Genomic DNA, 17,791 nt, shown 5'->3' with positions numbered 1-17,791 from the left:
CCAAGGGACTTTCAAGAGTCTTCTCCAACACCACAGTTCAAAAGCATCAATTCCTCGGCGCTCAGCTTTCTTCACAGTCCAACTCTCACATCCATACATGACCACAGGAAAAACCATAGCCTTGACTAGACGAACCTTTGTTGGCAAAGTAATGTCTCTGCTTTTGAATATGCTATCTAGGTTGGTCATAAGGAGTAAGCGTCTTTTAATTTCATGGCTGCAGTCTTTTAATTTCATGGCTGCAGTCACCATCTGCAGTGATTTTGGAGCCCGGAAAAATAAAGTCCGACACTGTTTCCATTGTTTCCCCCTCTATTTCCCATGAAGTGATGGGACCGGATGCCATGATCTTCGTTGTCTGAATGTTGAGCTTTAAGCCAACTTTTTCACTCTCCACTTTCAATTTCATCAAGAGCCTTTTAAGTTCCTCTTCACTTTCTGCCATAAGGGTGGTGTCATCTGCATATCTGAGGTTATTGATATTTCTCCCAGCAATCTTGATTCCAGTTTGTGTTTCTTCCAGTCCAGAGTTTCTCATGATGTACTCTGCATATAAGTTAAATAAACAGGGTGACAATATACAGCCTTGATGAACTCCTTTTCCTATTTGGAACCAGTCTGTTGTTCCATGTCCAGTTCTAACTGTTGCTTCCTGACCTGCATACAAATTTCTCAAGAAGCAGATCAGGTGGTCTGGTATTCCCATCTCTTTCAGAATTTTCCACAGTTTATTGTGATCCACACAGTCAAAGGCTTTGGCATAGTCAATAAAGCAGAAATAGATGTTTTTCTGGAACTCTCTTTTTTGATGATCCAGCGGATGTTGGCAATTTGATCTCTGGTTCCTCTGCCTTTTCTAAAACCAGCTTGAACATCAGGAAGTTCACGGTTCTCATATTGCTGAAGGCTGGCTTGGAGAATTTTGAGCATTACTTTACTAGCATGTGAGATGAGTGCAATTGTGTGGTAGTTTGAGCATTCTTTGGCATTGTCTTTCTTTGGAATTGGAATGAAAACTGACCTTTTCCAGTCCTGTGGCCACTACTGAGTTTTCCAAATTTGCTGGAATCTTGAGTGCAGCACTTTCACAGCATCATCATTCAGGATTTGGAATAGCTCAACTGGAATTCCATCACTTCCACTAGCTTTGTTCATAGTGATGCTTTCTAAGGCCCTCTTGACTTCACATTCTAGGATATCTGTCTCTAGGTCAGTGATCACATCATTGTGATTATCTGGGTTGTGAAGATCTTTTTTGTACAGTTCTTCTGTGTATTCTTTCCATCTCTTCTTAATATCTTCTGCTTCTGTTAGGTCCATACCATTTCTGTCCTTTATCGAGCTCATCTTTGCATGAAATGTTTCTTTGGTATCTCTGATATTCTTGAAGAGATCCCTAGTCTTTCCCATTCTGTTGTTTTCCTCTATTTCTTTGCATTGATCATTGAAGAAGGCTTTCTTATCTCTTCTTGCTATTCTTTGGAACTCTGCATTTAAATGCTTATATCTTTCCTTTTCTCCATTGCTTTTTGCTTCTATCTGTTAAAATAGCTAAAATCAAAAAGAACACAAACAAAAAATGTTGGTGAGGATGTCAAGAAAAGGGATCTCTCATACATTGTTGACGAGAATGTAAACTGGTGCAGGCGTTGTAGAAAACAGTATGGCGTTTTCTCAAAAAAGTAAAATTAGAATTACCATATGATTCAGCAATTCCACTGTTGGGAATATTTCTAAAAACATCAAAAGCACTAATTTGAAAAGATATATATACCCCAATGTTCATAGCAGCAGTATTTACACATGCCAATATATGGAAGAACCTAAGTGTCTTATCTGTAGATGAATAGATAAAGAAAGTGTTGTATGTATGTTGTATACACATATAGACATACATACAATGGAATATTACTCAGCCATAAAAAAGAATGGGATTTGGCCATTTGCAGCAACATGAATGGACTTGGAGGGTATTATAATCAGACAAAGGAAATGCTATGTGGTGGCTTAAAGCTCAACATTCAGAAAACGAAGATCATGGCATCCGGTCCCACCACTTCATGGGAAATAGATGGGGAAACAGTGGAAACAGTGTCAGACTTTATTTTTCTGGGCTCCAAAATCACTGCAGATGGTGACTGCAGCCATGAAATTAAAAGACGCTTACTCCTTGGAAGGAAAGTTATGACCAACCTAGACAGCATATTCAAAAGCAGAGACATTACTTTGCCAACAAAGGTTCGTCTAGTCAAGGCTATGGTTTTTCCTATGGTCATGTATGGATGTGAGAGTTGGACTGTGAAGAAGGCTGAGCGCCAAAGAATTGATGCTTTTGAACTGTGGTGTTGGAGAAGACTCTTGAGAGTCCCTTGGACTGCAAGGAGATCCAACCAGTGCGTTCGGAAGGAGATCAGCCCTGGGATTTCTTTGGAGGGAATGATGCTGAAGCTGAAACTCCAGTACTTTCGCCACCTCATGCGAAGAGTTGACTCATTGGAAAAAACTCTGATGCTGGGAGGGATTGGGGGTAGGAGGAGAAGAGGACGACAGAGGATGAGATGGCTGGATGGCATCACTGACTCAATGGACGTGGGTCTCAGTGAACTCCAGGAGATGGTGATGGACAGGGAGGCCTGGCGTGCTGCGATTCTTGGGGTCGCAAAGAGTTGGACATGACTGAGTGACTGATCTGATCTGATCTGAATACTTAAATGTAAAATATTACAAATATAACAAATTAGTGTAACAGAAAAGAAGCAAACTCACAAATATAGACAAGTTAATGGTTACCGGTGGGGACATGGGGAGGTTTAGAGTTCATGTTAGAAAGCTTCTTTTAGAGTACTCCCAAATGATGTATGATCTTCCTTTTCTTGAAATGGAGTTTATTTATCCCTTCCCTAAAGTGGGCTGGAATTAATGATTACTTCCAAAAATAGAATATGGAAACGAAAAAATAGTAATATATGATAGAGAAATTCAGCAAACATTCCCCTAACCAACTTTAACCAAGTGATCAAGATTAACTTCACCAGCAGTATGTAATTTTGATATCAACCTTTTGATGCCTGAGCAATGTAGAAACAAGCATTTCACCTCTATTAATTTGTCCTCAAAATCTGTAACCCACCGTAACAGTCAAAGAAAATAGCTACACCCCAGCTGAGTGACTTTCTACAACTATTCAAAACTGTCAAAGTCATGGGAAAATGAAGAAACAAAAAACAAGGAAAGTCTGAAGAACTGTAACTGAAGAGTAGAGACTTAGGACACCTGATAACTAAAGCAATGTGGCAATCTGTACTGAATTCTGGCACAGAAGAAAAGACATTAATAGACTAGCTAGTGAAGTCCTTATGAAAACCTCAAGTTTTATAAATTTTTAGAAATTAAATTTTATAAATGTTTATAAATTAATGCACCAACATTAATTTTTAGTTTTGACAGATGTGACATTTTATGCAAGATGTCAGCATTAGGGGAAAATGAATAAAATATGTATAAGGGAACACTGTACTATCTTTAAATCCTTTCTGTAAAGCTAAAATTACCCCCATTGAAATTTATCTTATTTCTTTTTAATTTTATTTTTATTTTTTAACACCAAAATCATTTTGTATTGGGGTATAACTAATTAAAGTTTTATCTTATTTATTTAAAAAAATAAGAGAGAAAACATTAGGGACAGAACATCAAGGATTCAAAACTTGAGGAAATGAAAGCTTTCATGACAGCACCAGAAGTAACTCTAGTCTTACCAATATACTGTCAAATATAGTGGGAGGGAAATGGAAATGGATGCTATAAGAAAGAAATTATGGTTAACATCTTAAGTCTCATGACAATTTAAGAAGGATTACTCAAGCAGCTGTGTTTTATGTGAATTAAATGTTCTTTTTACAATTCACTGCCTTCCCCCCCTCCGTATAATTTATTTTAAGCTTGCCTTAATTTCAGGTAGGAATATAACTGAATTAAAATCATCCTTATTGACACAGTGTCTGATACAAAATTTGTGGTTTCCCTGAGCTGGGATAAGAGTTTTTCAGTCAGACAATTGATGTGTGAAGTGGTTGCCACGCTGAATGGAGTTGTCCTTGCACATCTATTCTCTACCCTTTTCCACCTCGGAAGCTTGAAAATGGATTGATTTGAACAGACTCTTATCACTTCTGTTTGATTTCAGTTAGAAAATAAAAGGGCTTGAGAAAGGTAGAAATGTAATTGATAATAGTTGTACCCTACACAAAAACTCCTGTTGGGGAGTTTTCTCCACAGGTAAAGCTTTCAATAGCTTCTATCAATGGCTCCCCCATTTGGGTTGAATCATATCTCCTCAGAATTCATGTCAGGGTCCTAAAACTACTTGCTCGGAATCTGACTGTACTTGGAAATGGGCTCAGCTCCTCAGTTGTGTCCTAATCTGTGTGACACCATGGACAGTAGCCCACCAGGCTCCTCTTTCCTTATGGGATTTTTCTGGTAAGCATAGTGAAGTGGGTTGACATTTCCTACTCCAAGGGATCTTCCTGAAACAGATATTAAACCTGCCTCTCCTGCAGTTCCTACATTGGCAGTGGACTCTTTACCACTGAGCCACCAGGGATGCCCTCATATTTGGAGATAGGATTATTGAGATTAAGTGAAGTCATTCACAAACAAAGAGAACAATCCTTTCTTCTAGATATTCTAAATAAAATATGTCAGTTTTCTGGATGCGAATCACAAACTGGATTTTATTTTAACTTTTTATTTTGTATTGGCTTCCCTGTGGCTCAGAGGTTAAAGCGTCTGCCTGGATTGCGGGAGATCCGGGTTTGATCCCTGGGTCGGGAAGATCCCCTGGAGAAGGAAATGGCAACCCACTCCAGTACTCTTGCCTGGAGAATCCCATGGAGGGAGGAGCCTGGTAGGCTACAGTCCATGGGGCCATGAAGAGTCACACACAACTGAGCGACTTCACTTTCACTTTCATAGCTAATAAACAATGTTGTGATAGTTTCGGGTGAACAGTTAAGGGACTCAGCCATACATCTACATGTGTCCATTCTCCCCCAATCCCCATTCCCATCCAGGCTGCCACATAATACTGAGCAGAGTCCCATGTGCTATACAGTAGGTCATTGTTGATTATTCATTTAAAATGTAACAGTGTGTCCATGTCCATCCCAAATTCCCTAGATGTCACTTCCCCCATCCTTCCCTCTGGCAACCATAAGCTCATCCTCAAAGTCTGTTTCTGTTTAGCAAACTGGATTTTCAATAAATGTTCTCAATGTAACACAGCTGGGGTTTGCAGATAAGTATTCTGCTAATAATCATTCTCATGTAGCTTAGTATCATTGAGAAATTTGAGTTTATATTAATACAGTTAATTTATAAATATACCAAAATGTATGTATTTAAGTGGCTGGACTCTTTAAATCATGGAGCTCTTAAAAAAGTAAATCTGTACAGCAATTAAGACCCAACAAAGCCAAAATAAATAAATATTAAAAAATTAATGTCAGCATATCTTTGCCAAATGGGTCACCTTCACTCTGAAAATCAGCATTTTTTGTCACTCATAAGATAATTAATCCTATTAGTTTACATTACATCTTGCTTTTGACAAAATTGGTATAATTCATCTGGATTACTCTTTTTATTTAAAAAAATAATCCCTACCCTTCTTCCAGTGATAATGATTAGCCATCACAGGATACTAAAAATCTTCCAGGAATGTTTAAATGTAAATTTAAAACAGGAGTGGGAAAACTGGTTATATTCATAAAAATGATTTTGAATTAAGTATATTGTACAGTTTGATGACTATTCCAAAATACTACTTATTTAAATATATATGTTAAAAATTAACTTCTGCTTGTTTTAGTTTGCTTGTGTTTAGTACTTTAAGGAAACATGGTTTGTTAAGTACTGACAAGTCTGAGCAAAATAAATAAATAAATAAATAAATAAATAAACTTCGTTATATTAAATAAAAAAGAGAAAAATCATTCATTTTAAATGAATTCAAAATGTTGAGGCTCATAATATTGGCTTATTTATGCAATGCATTTCTTATTTACATATATCATTTCTTATATTTAGGATATTAGAAAATTTCAAAGAAATCACATTTTTTACTTGTCTGTTGCTAAACATTATGGTTATATGGACAAGACTTTTTAAAATAAAATGATGTAAGGTGATTTATATGTATAGAATATATATGTTTTCCCCATGACTCCAAATTTAGGTGAGACCATAAACCCTTTGAATCTTGCTAAATGTTCACTAGACACTGATGTTTAAATTCTTTTAGAAAGATAGAAGTTATTACCAGTGTTTTTTAAAAGCATTGTTCAAAATGCTATCAGGTTGCATTTAGAACCATACAGAAAATTCATCAAAGGAATAATTCAGACTAGAATGGATGCATTAGCTTTCATCGAGAATCAAAATGAAACAGTTGCCCAGATGATTGTAGGACAAATCAGTGAAGCCTCTCACAACATCTGCTGGAAGTTGTTCTGTGTATGCTAATATGAAGCCTGCCTCGTATTCCCTACCATCACTCAAAAAAGTCTGGACCAATTTAAAAATCAATGCTCAGAGATGCACACATCACCAGAGACTAGTGTTTTATTTTCAAAAAGCTAGCCTTTTTCTCTTGTACCTCTGAAAGTTTAAAAAATAATTTAATATTCATTTTTAGTTTCAGGAATTGATTAAATTATACTGAGGATCTTAAGATGATCAATCAAAATTTTCAGTCAACTTAATGAGTAAAAATAATAATGATATTTATGTTTTCTTAGCAATCAGTAGATTTCTTGATTCCTCTCGTTATAATGTAAAATTGAAACACATCTGGAAAATAAGGAGAAAAAAGTCAGAGATGGGGCATCACCTTTAACATGATGCACAAGATTTCCATGTGGTTGGCTTTGGCAAAGTGTATAAGAATGTCCAGTAGAACTTCAGCTCTTCTAACTTCATTTTCTATCCTCTCTTGTCTTTAAATTTAGCTCTATTTAACTTTTGTAGTAGGGGTTATCCCATCATCTAGTAGCAACAGACATTTTTAAGAAGGTTATAAAAGTCTTCTTTTAGATTTACACATCCTAATAAACATATATTAACAATAACGTCTACCTTAGAATGTAGGACTAACTTAGTTATCTATAAAAGGTACTTAGTGTCACAGACATATTAAGAAATACATAAATATTTTCTATCATCATCATTACCCTCATTATTATTATAAGAAGAGTAATTTTATTCACAGGAGTGAATTATAGACATCCACTTTGCTTCAGGAATTTAAAACATACGTCAAAATATATTCGAAGTAATGCAACAGATTATTATCCAGGGGTATAACCTATAATTTGATTCCTGGGTGTTCTGAGCCCTTGGAGTTTTACTATTTTCCTCAATAGAATTGTCAAAGGACACCCTGGAAAATTCTCTTTTCCTCTGGACCTAAGCGATCGATATCCTTGTTATCATTAATAGTTAAGATTAAACTCCCTACTCAACAAGGTAATTCTTGCTGTTGCCGGCTACTTCAGTAAAACCTTTATCTTTCTATTGAAGCAATCAAATGTGTATACCAATGAAATATTTCTCACTAGGAAGCAAAAATTCTATGTCAGATAATCCGAGTAGGTCAGGTGGTGTATGGGGTGGAAGGCGGAGAGGGGTAGCAAAGGTTTTGTTTTTGTTTTTCAGTGAATCATCATCAGGTGTAATACTGAAAGATATGGTTGCTTTCTCCATCTCTTGTTTATATATGTATTTATTTACTTTGTTTTTCATTTTCTAACAGTCTACATTCTTACTTGGACTTCCCTGGTGGTGCAGATAGTAAAGAATCTGCATACAGTGCAGGAGACCTGGGATCAAATTCCTGTGTCGGGAAAGATCCCCTGGAGAAGGAAATGGCAACCCACTCCAGTATTCTTACCCAGAGAATTTCATGAACAGAGGAGGCTGGAAGGCTACAGTCCTTGGTGTTGCAAAAAGCCAGACACTACTGAGCGACTAACCCACATAGGTTGGAACACACACAGAACACTAGACCAACAGAAATTTTACTGAAATCTTGGACACCTAATTTTTTATGGAATCAATCTCCTATTTTATGTCCCAATTAATTCTTAACAGTATACACTATACCCAATATCCTGTGATCTCTAAGTACTATCAGTGAGGAGATGTTATGATTTTATACCATGTTGGGACATTTTATTCTCATTTGTGTCTTAGAGCCAAAGTGTGACTAAAACACAGTGTAACAAAATGAACATATACTGTTGTCTCTGCCTTCATTTTCTGGTATTCTCTAACTATTGGAGGTGAAAGGGGAAAAAAACAACATCTGACAGTTTAATTGGTTTTATCAAATCATAGGGCTCTATTGATTTGCTCAAATAAGGAGGACATGTCAGGTAAAATCTCTGCATTTGAAATTTCCAATTAATGAAATATGTTAAACCACTATTTTTCTCCCCAAATCATCTAACTTCTTTTGAGGACAACCAGGAAATAATATTTTGTGTCTCTGATGGTGACACTAAACTCTCATTCCCTACATGAAATAGTATTGCTTTTGGCTTACTATTTTGGACGAAAGGTGTTTCAATTTGGTCCCCATGCACATATGAATCATATAAGGATTAGAGTGGATATGAGAATTCTGCTGGTTTTAGAAAAGGCAGAGGAACCAGAGATGAAATTACCAGCATCTGATTGATCATTGAAAAAGCAAGAGAGTTCCAGAAAAACATATATTTCTGCTTTATTGACTGTGCCAAACCCTTTGACTGTGTGGATCACAATAAACTGTGGAAAAATCTGAAAGAGATAGGAATACCAGACCACCTGACCTACCTCTTGAGAAACCTATATACAGGTCAGGAAGTAACAGTTAGAACTGGACATGGAACAACAGACTGGTTCCAAATAGGAAAAAGAGTATGTCTGGCTGTATATTTTCACCCTGTATATTTAACTTATATGCAGAGTACATCATGAGAAACGCTGGGCTGGAGGAAGCACAGGCTGGAATCAAGATTGCCCGGAGAAATATCAATAACCTCAGATATGCAGATGACACCACCCTTATGGCAGAAAATGAAGAGGAACTAAAAAGCCTCTTGATGAAAGTGAAAGAGGAGAGTGAAAAGTTGACTTAAAGCTCAACATTCAGAAAACAAAGATCATGGCATCTGGTCCCATCACTTCATGGCAAATGGATGGGGGGTGGGGGGGGTGCGAAACAGTGGAAACAATGGCTGACTTTATTTTGGGGGGCTCCAAAATCACTTCAGATGGTGACTGCAGCCATGAAATTAAAAGACGCTTACTCCTTGGAAGAAAAGTTATGACCAACCTAGACAGCATATTGAAAAGCAGAGACATTACTTTGTCAACAAAGGTCTGTCTGTCTAGTCAAGGCTATTGTTTTTCCAGTGGTCATGTATGGATGTGAGAGTTGGACTGTGAAGAAAGCTGAGCGCCGAAGAATTGATGCTTTTGAACTGTGGTGTTGGAGAAGACTCTTGAGAGTCCCTTGGACTGTAAGGAGATTCAACCAGTCCATCCTAAAGCAGATCAGTCCTGGGTGATCATTAATGGGACTGATGTTGAAGCTGAAACTCCAATACTTTGGCCACCTGATGCAAAGACCTGACTCATTTGAGAAGACCCTGATGCTGGGAAATATTGAGGGCAGGAGGAGAAGGGGATGACAGAGGATGAGATGGTTAGATGGCATCACCGACTCAGTGGACATGGGTTTGGATGAACTCTGGGAGTTGGTGATGGACAGGGAGGCCTGGCATGCTGCAGTTCATGGGGTTGCAAAGAGTTGGACACGACTGAGCGAGTGAACTGAACTGAACTGAAAATTCTGCTGAATGCTATTATAAATGTATGTTTAAAAACAAGGAAAATTGAGGTTTGACAGAAAGCAACAAAATTCTGTAAAGCAATTATCCTTCAATTAAAAAATAAATTAATTAAATAATATTAGAAAAAAAGGAAAATTATTTTAGGTAGGATTAAAAGACTCACTAAAAGTAAGCTCCACTCTCAGCAATGGACCCTAGAGTTGTTCAGTTTGCCCAGAATCCATGAAGAACTGAGCCAGTTTTGAATATTTTCTGATATGTTAATTTCAATTTTTTTATTAGTTTCCTAGTACATATTTACTCTGTTTAAAAAAAAAAAAAAGCAGGGGTTGAATTTGAGGAATCTAGGGACAAGATTTATGAAACATATCTGAGATGCTTTATGAAGTACTTTCTCAGACTTTGCTGTCCTGGGAATCCTGAGGTTCCAACTGAAATCAGAAAGCCCAGTTAACTGAAGTATTAATATCTCCCTACAGAGAACAATGAATCTACAACCACTTTTTAAAGGCCACTATAGACTCTATGGAGTGGGTTTCATACTGATTTGGTGAATAAATTGACTTCTGTCTTCATTCTGAGGGCATTGTATGGGGGCAGTGGGTATTTCTCACCTGATGAATCTACTCAAATATTGTATTCTTCTATGCTCATAAACTCTGTTCACTACATTTTAATCAGGAATTTCTGGCATCTCAAATTTAGTTTTCATGGCCCACTAGTGAATCCAAATATGCCATCTAATCAAGAAGAGAGATTATAAACACTCCCATCTGCTTGACCTAGCACACTGAGTGCAGAATATCTGGCAAATGCACTCAGATTCATAAATTCAAGCCAAACTAAAATTATGTTCAACCTAAATTTTGTGCAGCCTACAGAAACCTCAAAGGTCGACTTCTCCTGATTTTATTCTAAATAATGACATTTATGACAACTTTAGAGTCACGAAGTCCTTACATGTAAGTTTTCTGCTCCCAGGTTTGACTTGGAACTTGATCCACAGAGAATGATCTAATCTGATGCAATCTGGAGAAAAGGGGGAGACTTGCATATATGTCCTTCTTCTTTCCAGATTATTCTTTCAGTAGAGGTTGCTAATGGATCTTCTGAAAGAAGAAGAAGAAATGATCTTACCAGCCAAGGAAGAATCTTCATTATAAGATAATGTGTATGACAGAGTGTTTTTTTTTTTTTTCCCTCCCAGCATCTAGAGCAGGGTGTAGCACATAATAAACTCTCAAAAGAGATTTGTTGAGTGAATGAATGAATTCAAACCTTCAAATTTGACCTCCTTCTCTTTTTCAGTCAATTCCCAAATGTTACACTGAAAATCTAAAAGGTTATGAATTCAAGTCTTATTGAAACTGGAAGATAGAGGATTTGAAATTTGATTTTTCAAATTTTTTTCCATCTTTTTTTTTGCTGTGTGGCTGAAAAAGATAAGAACATATTTTAGCATAATTATGGAATTCTAGAATTTAGCCCAAACAGAGAACTTAGCTTCTATTTTTTTTTATTTAAGCCAATAATTTGAAAGAATCATCCTTTCTCTATATTATTTGCAATAATAAAGTATAAATACTAAATTTTATACTGTGGCAACTTTTTCCCATGATCTTTGACTTATTTATCCATCCAATACAAAATGATTGGTGAGAAGCTATTCTATTTTAATCACTGTTCTAAGCTAACGGGACACAGCAGTGAACAAAGAGATAATGTCTCTATCCTATGGAACTAACAGTTTAATACAATGAGACACATGGCAAACAAAGTGAGGGCGTACATGGCATATCCAATGATGATGAATGCTATGGGAAGGAAAAAATTAGTTTATAGGGGGTTAGAGAGTGGTGGCAAAGAACACAGGGTGCCACTTTAAAATTTCTGACCTTTCCTGCATGACCTTAATTTTTCCATGTGATGAAAGGGGATCGTTTGATAAACTGTTTTATCATTGCACTCCTTGAACTGCCATAAAGTCATCCCTTATCCTTAACAGGAGCTTTACCGCTCTTAATCCCATTAGTCCAGATGCCCTCTCCCAGATTCACCCAGATAGTCCACTTTTTGTATATTATCCATTATGCACCAGTTGCTCTTTCATTTAGGTTTTGTTGTTGAGTGTGAAGACAAAAACAAAACAAACTGCAAAATTCAAGAAGAAAAATAAAATTATTAGAAAAGGGTGTTAAGATCAATGGAAGCTTAAGATTGTTAAAGAAATTAAAATTTGATTACATAGTCAGAGATAATACTCAAAATAGTAACACAGAATTAGTCCTCTCATGGCAAAGATTCACTGCAGTTTCTACCAAAACTCCACAGTTGTTGGGTACTAGATGCTACTACTGAAACTGTTACCTCAGCTTCCTTTATAAATTATTGCCACTCCCACAGCACTTGTCACAAAGTATATCATTAGATTCTGTTTAAATATGTAAATGTTTATTTAATTTATTGAGATTATGATGTAATTATCACCTAGCCTCAAGTAAGCTAAAAAATAACTGACTTTCTTGATAGGTTTTGATAAGAGGATAGGACTAGTCTAGATATTTTCATCAGAATATTACAAATACAGAGAATTGGAGGCTTACCAAGATGTTTGAGTGGAGAATGAATGCCAAGAAAGCTGCCACTGGAAATGTAGGAATCGTAGGAAACTGATGCTAATTTCAGCTCCCTGATGCAATGAAGTGACTCATTCCCTAAAGAAGATCCATATGCTTCTGGAAAAATATATCTGAAAAGGTCAGAGGTTTACTTCTTAACAGCTTTACTAAGGCATAATTGACACATAAATAATTATCTATTTACTGTCTATCATTTGACAAATTTGAACATACACATGTAGGTACAGTACCACAACCACAAACAAGGTAATAGAAATTTCCTACACACCCCAAAGTTTCCTGGTATCTCTCTGTGAGTTTTTTGTTTGTTTGTTTATTGGTAATAATGCTTACCTTGGAAAGTTATGACCAATCTAGACAGCATATTGAAAAGCAGAGACATTACTTTGCCAACAAAGGTCCGTCTAGTCAAGGCTATGATTTTTCCTGTGGTCATGTATGGATGTGAGAGTTAGACTGTGAAGAAGGCTGAGCACTGAAGAATTGATGCTTTTGAAGTGTGGTGCTGGAGAAGACTCTTGAGAGTCCCTTGGACTGCAAGGAGATCCAACTAGTCCATTCTGAAGGAGATCAGCCCTAGGATTTCTTTGGAAGGAATGATGCTAAAGCTGAAACTCCAGTACTTTGGCCACCTCATGCGAAGAGTTGACTCATTGGAAAAGACTCTGATGCTGGGAGGGATTGGGGGCAGGAGGAGAAGGGGACGACAGAGGATGAGATGGCTGGATAGCATCACTGACTCAATGGACATGAGTCTGGGTGAACTCCGGGAGTTGGTGAGAGACAGGGAGGCCTGGCGTGTTGCTATTCGTGGGGTTGCAAAGAGTCGGACACAACTGAGCGACTGAACTGAACTGAATAATGCTTAACATTACTGTTGTTAATAGTAGGCACCATATTGCACAACAGATCTCTAGAACTGATTTTCTAGCACAACTGAGACTTTAAGGTCAGTCTTGATTGTTCTTGGATGGGAGACCACAAGATTTCCATCAATGACGAAGCAGTAACAGCTTCTGCATCTATTTTGGTTTATAAATCTCAAGCAAGTTTCTTGTTGGTAAACTCTGACTCAGAGACTGGCTATAGATGAGTTTACAGAATATTGTCCTTGAGTTTTTACACATTTTGATGAAGAGAAAGTATAAAAAGGGTCTGGGACTGGAACATAGCTGGTAAGAGACAATCCAGTGCATTAACTTCATTAGCCTTCCTGAAGCCAATCACAGGAACAGATATTCTATACACATTTTTTTTTGTTAAGTAATTATGTAATGACTGTTATAAATAAGCACATAATGAGGAACTCTAAGAATTTAAAGAAATATTATTAGAAAATGGGAAGTGAAAAATAAAGTGGTAGATCTCAGAAAAGAAATTATAGTAAAAAATCATTATATAATTTATGTGAAGATGAAAGCAGTACAAAAGGACATAACACTGTTAATATGATAAATTGAGAAACATAAAAGGTTTGATTGAGAATAGTGAGAGGAAGGAAGTGAAAATTAACAAAGTGTTAAATAAATTCTGAGTGAAAGAATTGAAAGGGAAGGCAGGGAAAGGAATCTAACCTCTGCCTAATTGGTGCCTTTGAGGAAAGAATTAAAAGAATAGATTTAGAAAAGAGAGATTATTGAATACAGCAAAATATTCCTGAAATTAAAAATAATTTTTACACATACAGATTAGAAGAAAACAGACACATGTTTTTCAAGAAGATAAAGGAGATTTGACATACAGTAAAAAAAAAAAAAAACACAGAGATACAGCTGGTTAATCTATTCAAATTTTCTAATATAAACTAACAAGTTTTAATAATCTCTAATGGAAAATGTATATCCTACTTAACCCTTGCTACATCTGATGGCAGAAAATAATGGCACATTTAGATGTTTCTGGAAGAAATTTTGTAGCTTAAAAAAAAAAAAAACTGTTGTTCAAAAAAATGGTAACTGAACACTCATTTGATTCATGTAAGAATTTTTCCCATAAACCTTTCTTTTTTGTTCAGTCATTCAGTTATTTCTGACTCTTTGCAACCCATGGACTGCAGCCTGCCAGAATTTGCTGTCCTTCACCACCTCCCAGAGCTTGCTCAAACTCATGTCCATTGAGTTGGTGATACCATCCAACCATCTCGTCCTCTGTTGTTCCCTTCTCCTCCTGTCTTCAATCTTTTCCAGCATCAGGGTCTTTTCTAATGAGTCAGGTCTTCGAATCAGGTGGCCAAGTATTGGAGCTCCAGCTTCAGCATCAGTCCTTCCAATGAACAACCCAATGAATTGACTGCTTTGATCTCCTTGAGGTCCAAGGGACTCTTAAGCATCTTTTCCAGCACCACAGTTGGAAGCATCAATTCTTCGGCATTCCACCTTCATTATGGTCCAACTCTCACATACACATATGTGCTGTGCTGTTCTTAGTCACTCAGTTATATCTGATTCTTTGTGACCCCATGGACCATAGCCACCAGGCTCCTTTGTCCATGGGGATTCTCCAGGCAAGAATCCTGGCATCGGTTGCCATGCCCCCCTCCACTTCCATATATGACTACTGGAAAAACCATAGCTTTGACTATAATGAATCAAATTTCAAAAAATAAAAAAAGTGAGGGAGAAGCTATTTCATTTTCAGTAGTATTCAAAGTTCTAATTTTCTTTTTTAATTTGCTGTCTAGGTTTGTCATAGTTTTTCTACCAAGGAGCTAGAGTCTTTTAATTTTATGGCTGCAATCACCATCTGCATTGATTTTGGAGCCCCTTTGAGACAGTACTAAATACTGATATTAAGCAAGGAAGAAATTAGTGAAGTGATTTTGCCAAATCCTGGAGGCAACCAGTGTCCACTGACTCTATTACAAAATAATAAAAGTAATACCAAATTAAATATGGTTACAAAAAGAGTATTAATGACATAGGACTTGTATGTGTACAAATGATACAAAAAAATATGAATAAAGAATGTATATGCAGAAAACTATAAAACATTGATGAAAATGTTAGGGATGATCTAAATAAAGAAATGCCATACATATGAATTGAAAGACTTGATGCCCTTAAGATGTTAATTCTTCCCAATTTTATCCATAGAATCAACATAATACATATCAATATCTCAGCAAGCTATCTTCTGAATATCAATAAATTGATTCTAGATTTTATATGGAAAGTGTAGAAACATAGAATATACAACAGAGTTCTAAAAAAAGAGAGGCCAATTGTGGACTTACATTATTTGATTTCAAGCTTTATCATAGGTCACATTAATTAGGATAACATCACAGTAATCCAAGTCTATGCCCCAACCAGTAACGCTGAAGAAGCTGAAGTTCAATGGTTCTATGAAGACCTACAAGACCTTTTAGAACTGACACCCAAAAAAGATGTCCTTTTCATTATAGGGGACTGGAATGCAAAAGTAGGAAGTCCAGAAACACCTGGAGTAACAGGCAAATTTGGCCTTGGAATACAGAATGAAGCAGGGCAAAGACTGATAGAGTTTTGCCAAGAAAATGCACTGGTCATAGCAAACACCCTCTTCCAACAACACAAGAGAAGACTCTACACATGGACATCACCAGAGGGTCAACTCTGAAATCAGATTGATTATATTCTTTGCAGCCAAAGATGGAGATGCTCTATACAGTCAGCAAAAACAAGACCAGGAGCTGACTGTGGCTCAGATCATGAACTCCTTATTACTAAATTCAGACTGAAATTGAAGAAAGTAGGGAAAACCACTAGACAATTCAGGTATGACCTAAATCAAATCCCTTATGAGGATACAGTGGAAGTGAGAAATAAATTTAAGGGCCTAGATCTGATAGATAGAGTGCCTGATGAACCATGGAATGAGGTTCGTGACATTGTACAGGAGACAGGGATCAAGACCATCCCCAGGGAAAAGAAATGCAAAAAAGCAAAATGGCTGTCTGGTGAGGCCTTATAAATATCTGTGAAAAGAAGAGAAGCAAAAAGCAAATGAGAAAAGGAAAGATATAAGCATCTGAATGCAGAGTTCCAAAGAAGAGCAAGAAGAGATAAGAAAGCCTTCCTCAGTGATCAATGCAAAGAAATAGAGGAAAACAACAGAATGGGAAAGACTAGAGATCTCTTCAAGAAAATTAGAGATACCAAGGGGACATTTCATGCAAAGATGGGCTCGATAAAGGACAGAAATGGTATGGACCTAACAGAAGCAGAAGATATTAAGAGGTGGCAAGAATACACAAGAACTGTACAAAAAAGATCTTCACGGCCCAGATAATCATGATGGTGTGATCACTGACCTAGAGCCAGACATCCTGGAATGTGAAGTCAAGAGGGCCTTAGAAGGCATCACTACGAACACAGCTAGTGAAGGTGATGGAATTCCAGTGGAGCTATTTCAAATCCTGAAAGATGATGCTTTGAAAGTGCTGCACTCAATATGCCAGCAAATTTGGAAAACTCAGCAGTGGCCACAGGACTGGAAAAGGTCAAAAAAGGCAATGCCAAAGAATACTCAAACTACCGCACAATTGTACTCATCTCACAGGCTAGTAAAGTAATGATCAAAATTCCCCAAGCCAGGCTTCAGCAATATGTGAACCGTGAACTTCCTGATGGTCAAGCTGGTTTTAGAAAAGGCAGAGGAACCAGAGATCAAATTGCCAGCATCTGTTGGATCACGGAAAAAGCAAGAGAGTTCCAGAAAAACATCTATTTCTGCTTTATTGACTATGCCAAAGCCTTTGACTGTGAGGATCACAATAAACTATGGAAAATTCTGAAAGAGATGGGAATACCAGACCACCTGATCTGCCTCTTGAGAAACCTATATGCAGGTCAGGAAGCAACAGTTAGAACTGGACATGGAACAACAGACTGGTTCCAAATAGGAAAGCGAGTACATCAAGGCTGTATATTGTCACCCTGCTTATTTAACTTATATGCAGAGTACATTATGAGAAACACTGAACTGGATGAAACACAAGCTGGAATCAAGATTGCCAGGAGAAATATCAATAACCTCAGATACGCAGATGACACCACCCTTATGGCAGAAAGTGAAGAGGAATTAAAGAGCCTCTTGATGAAAGTGAAAGTGGAGAGTGAAAAAGTTGGCTTAAAGCTCAACATTCAGAAAACAAAGATCATGGCATCTGGTCCCATCACTTCATGGGAAATAGATGGGGAAACAGTGGAAACAGTGTCAGACTTTATTTTTCTGGGCTCCAAAATCACTGCAGATAGTGATTGCAGCCATGAA

The sequence above is a fragment of the Bison bison genome, unplaced genomic scaffold, assembly GCF_000754665.1.
Source record: "Bison bison bison isolate TAMUID 2011002044 unplaced genomic scaffold, Bison_UMD1.0 scf7180017864514, whole genome shotgun sequence".
Classification (NCBI taxonomy): Eukaryota; Metazoa; Chordata; class Mammalia; order Artiodactyla; family Bovidae; genus Bison; species Bison bison.
This window is presented reverse-complemented; position numbering follows the sequence as displayed.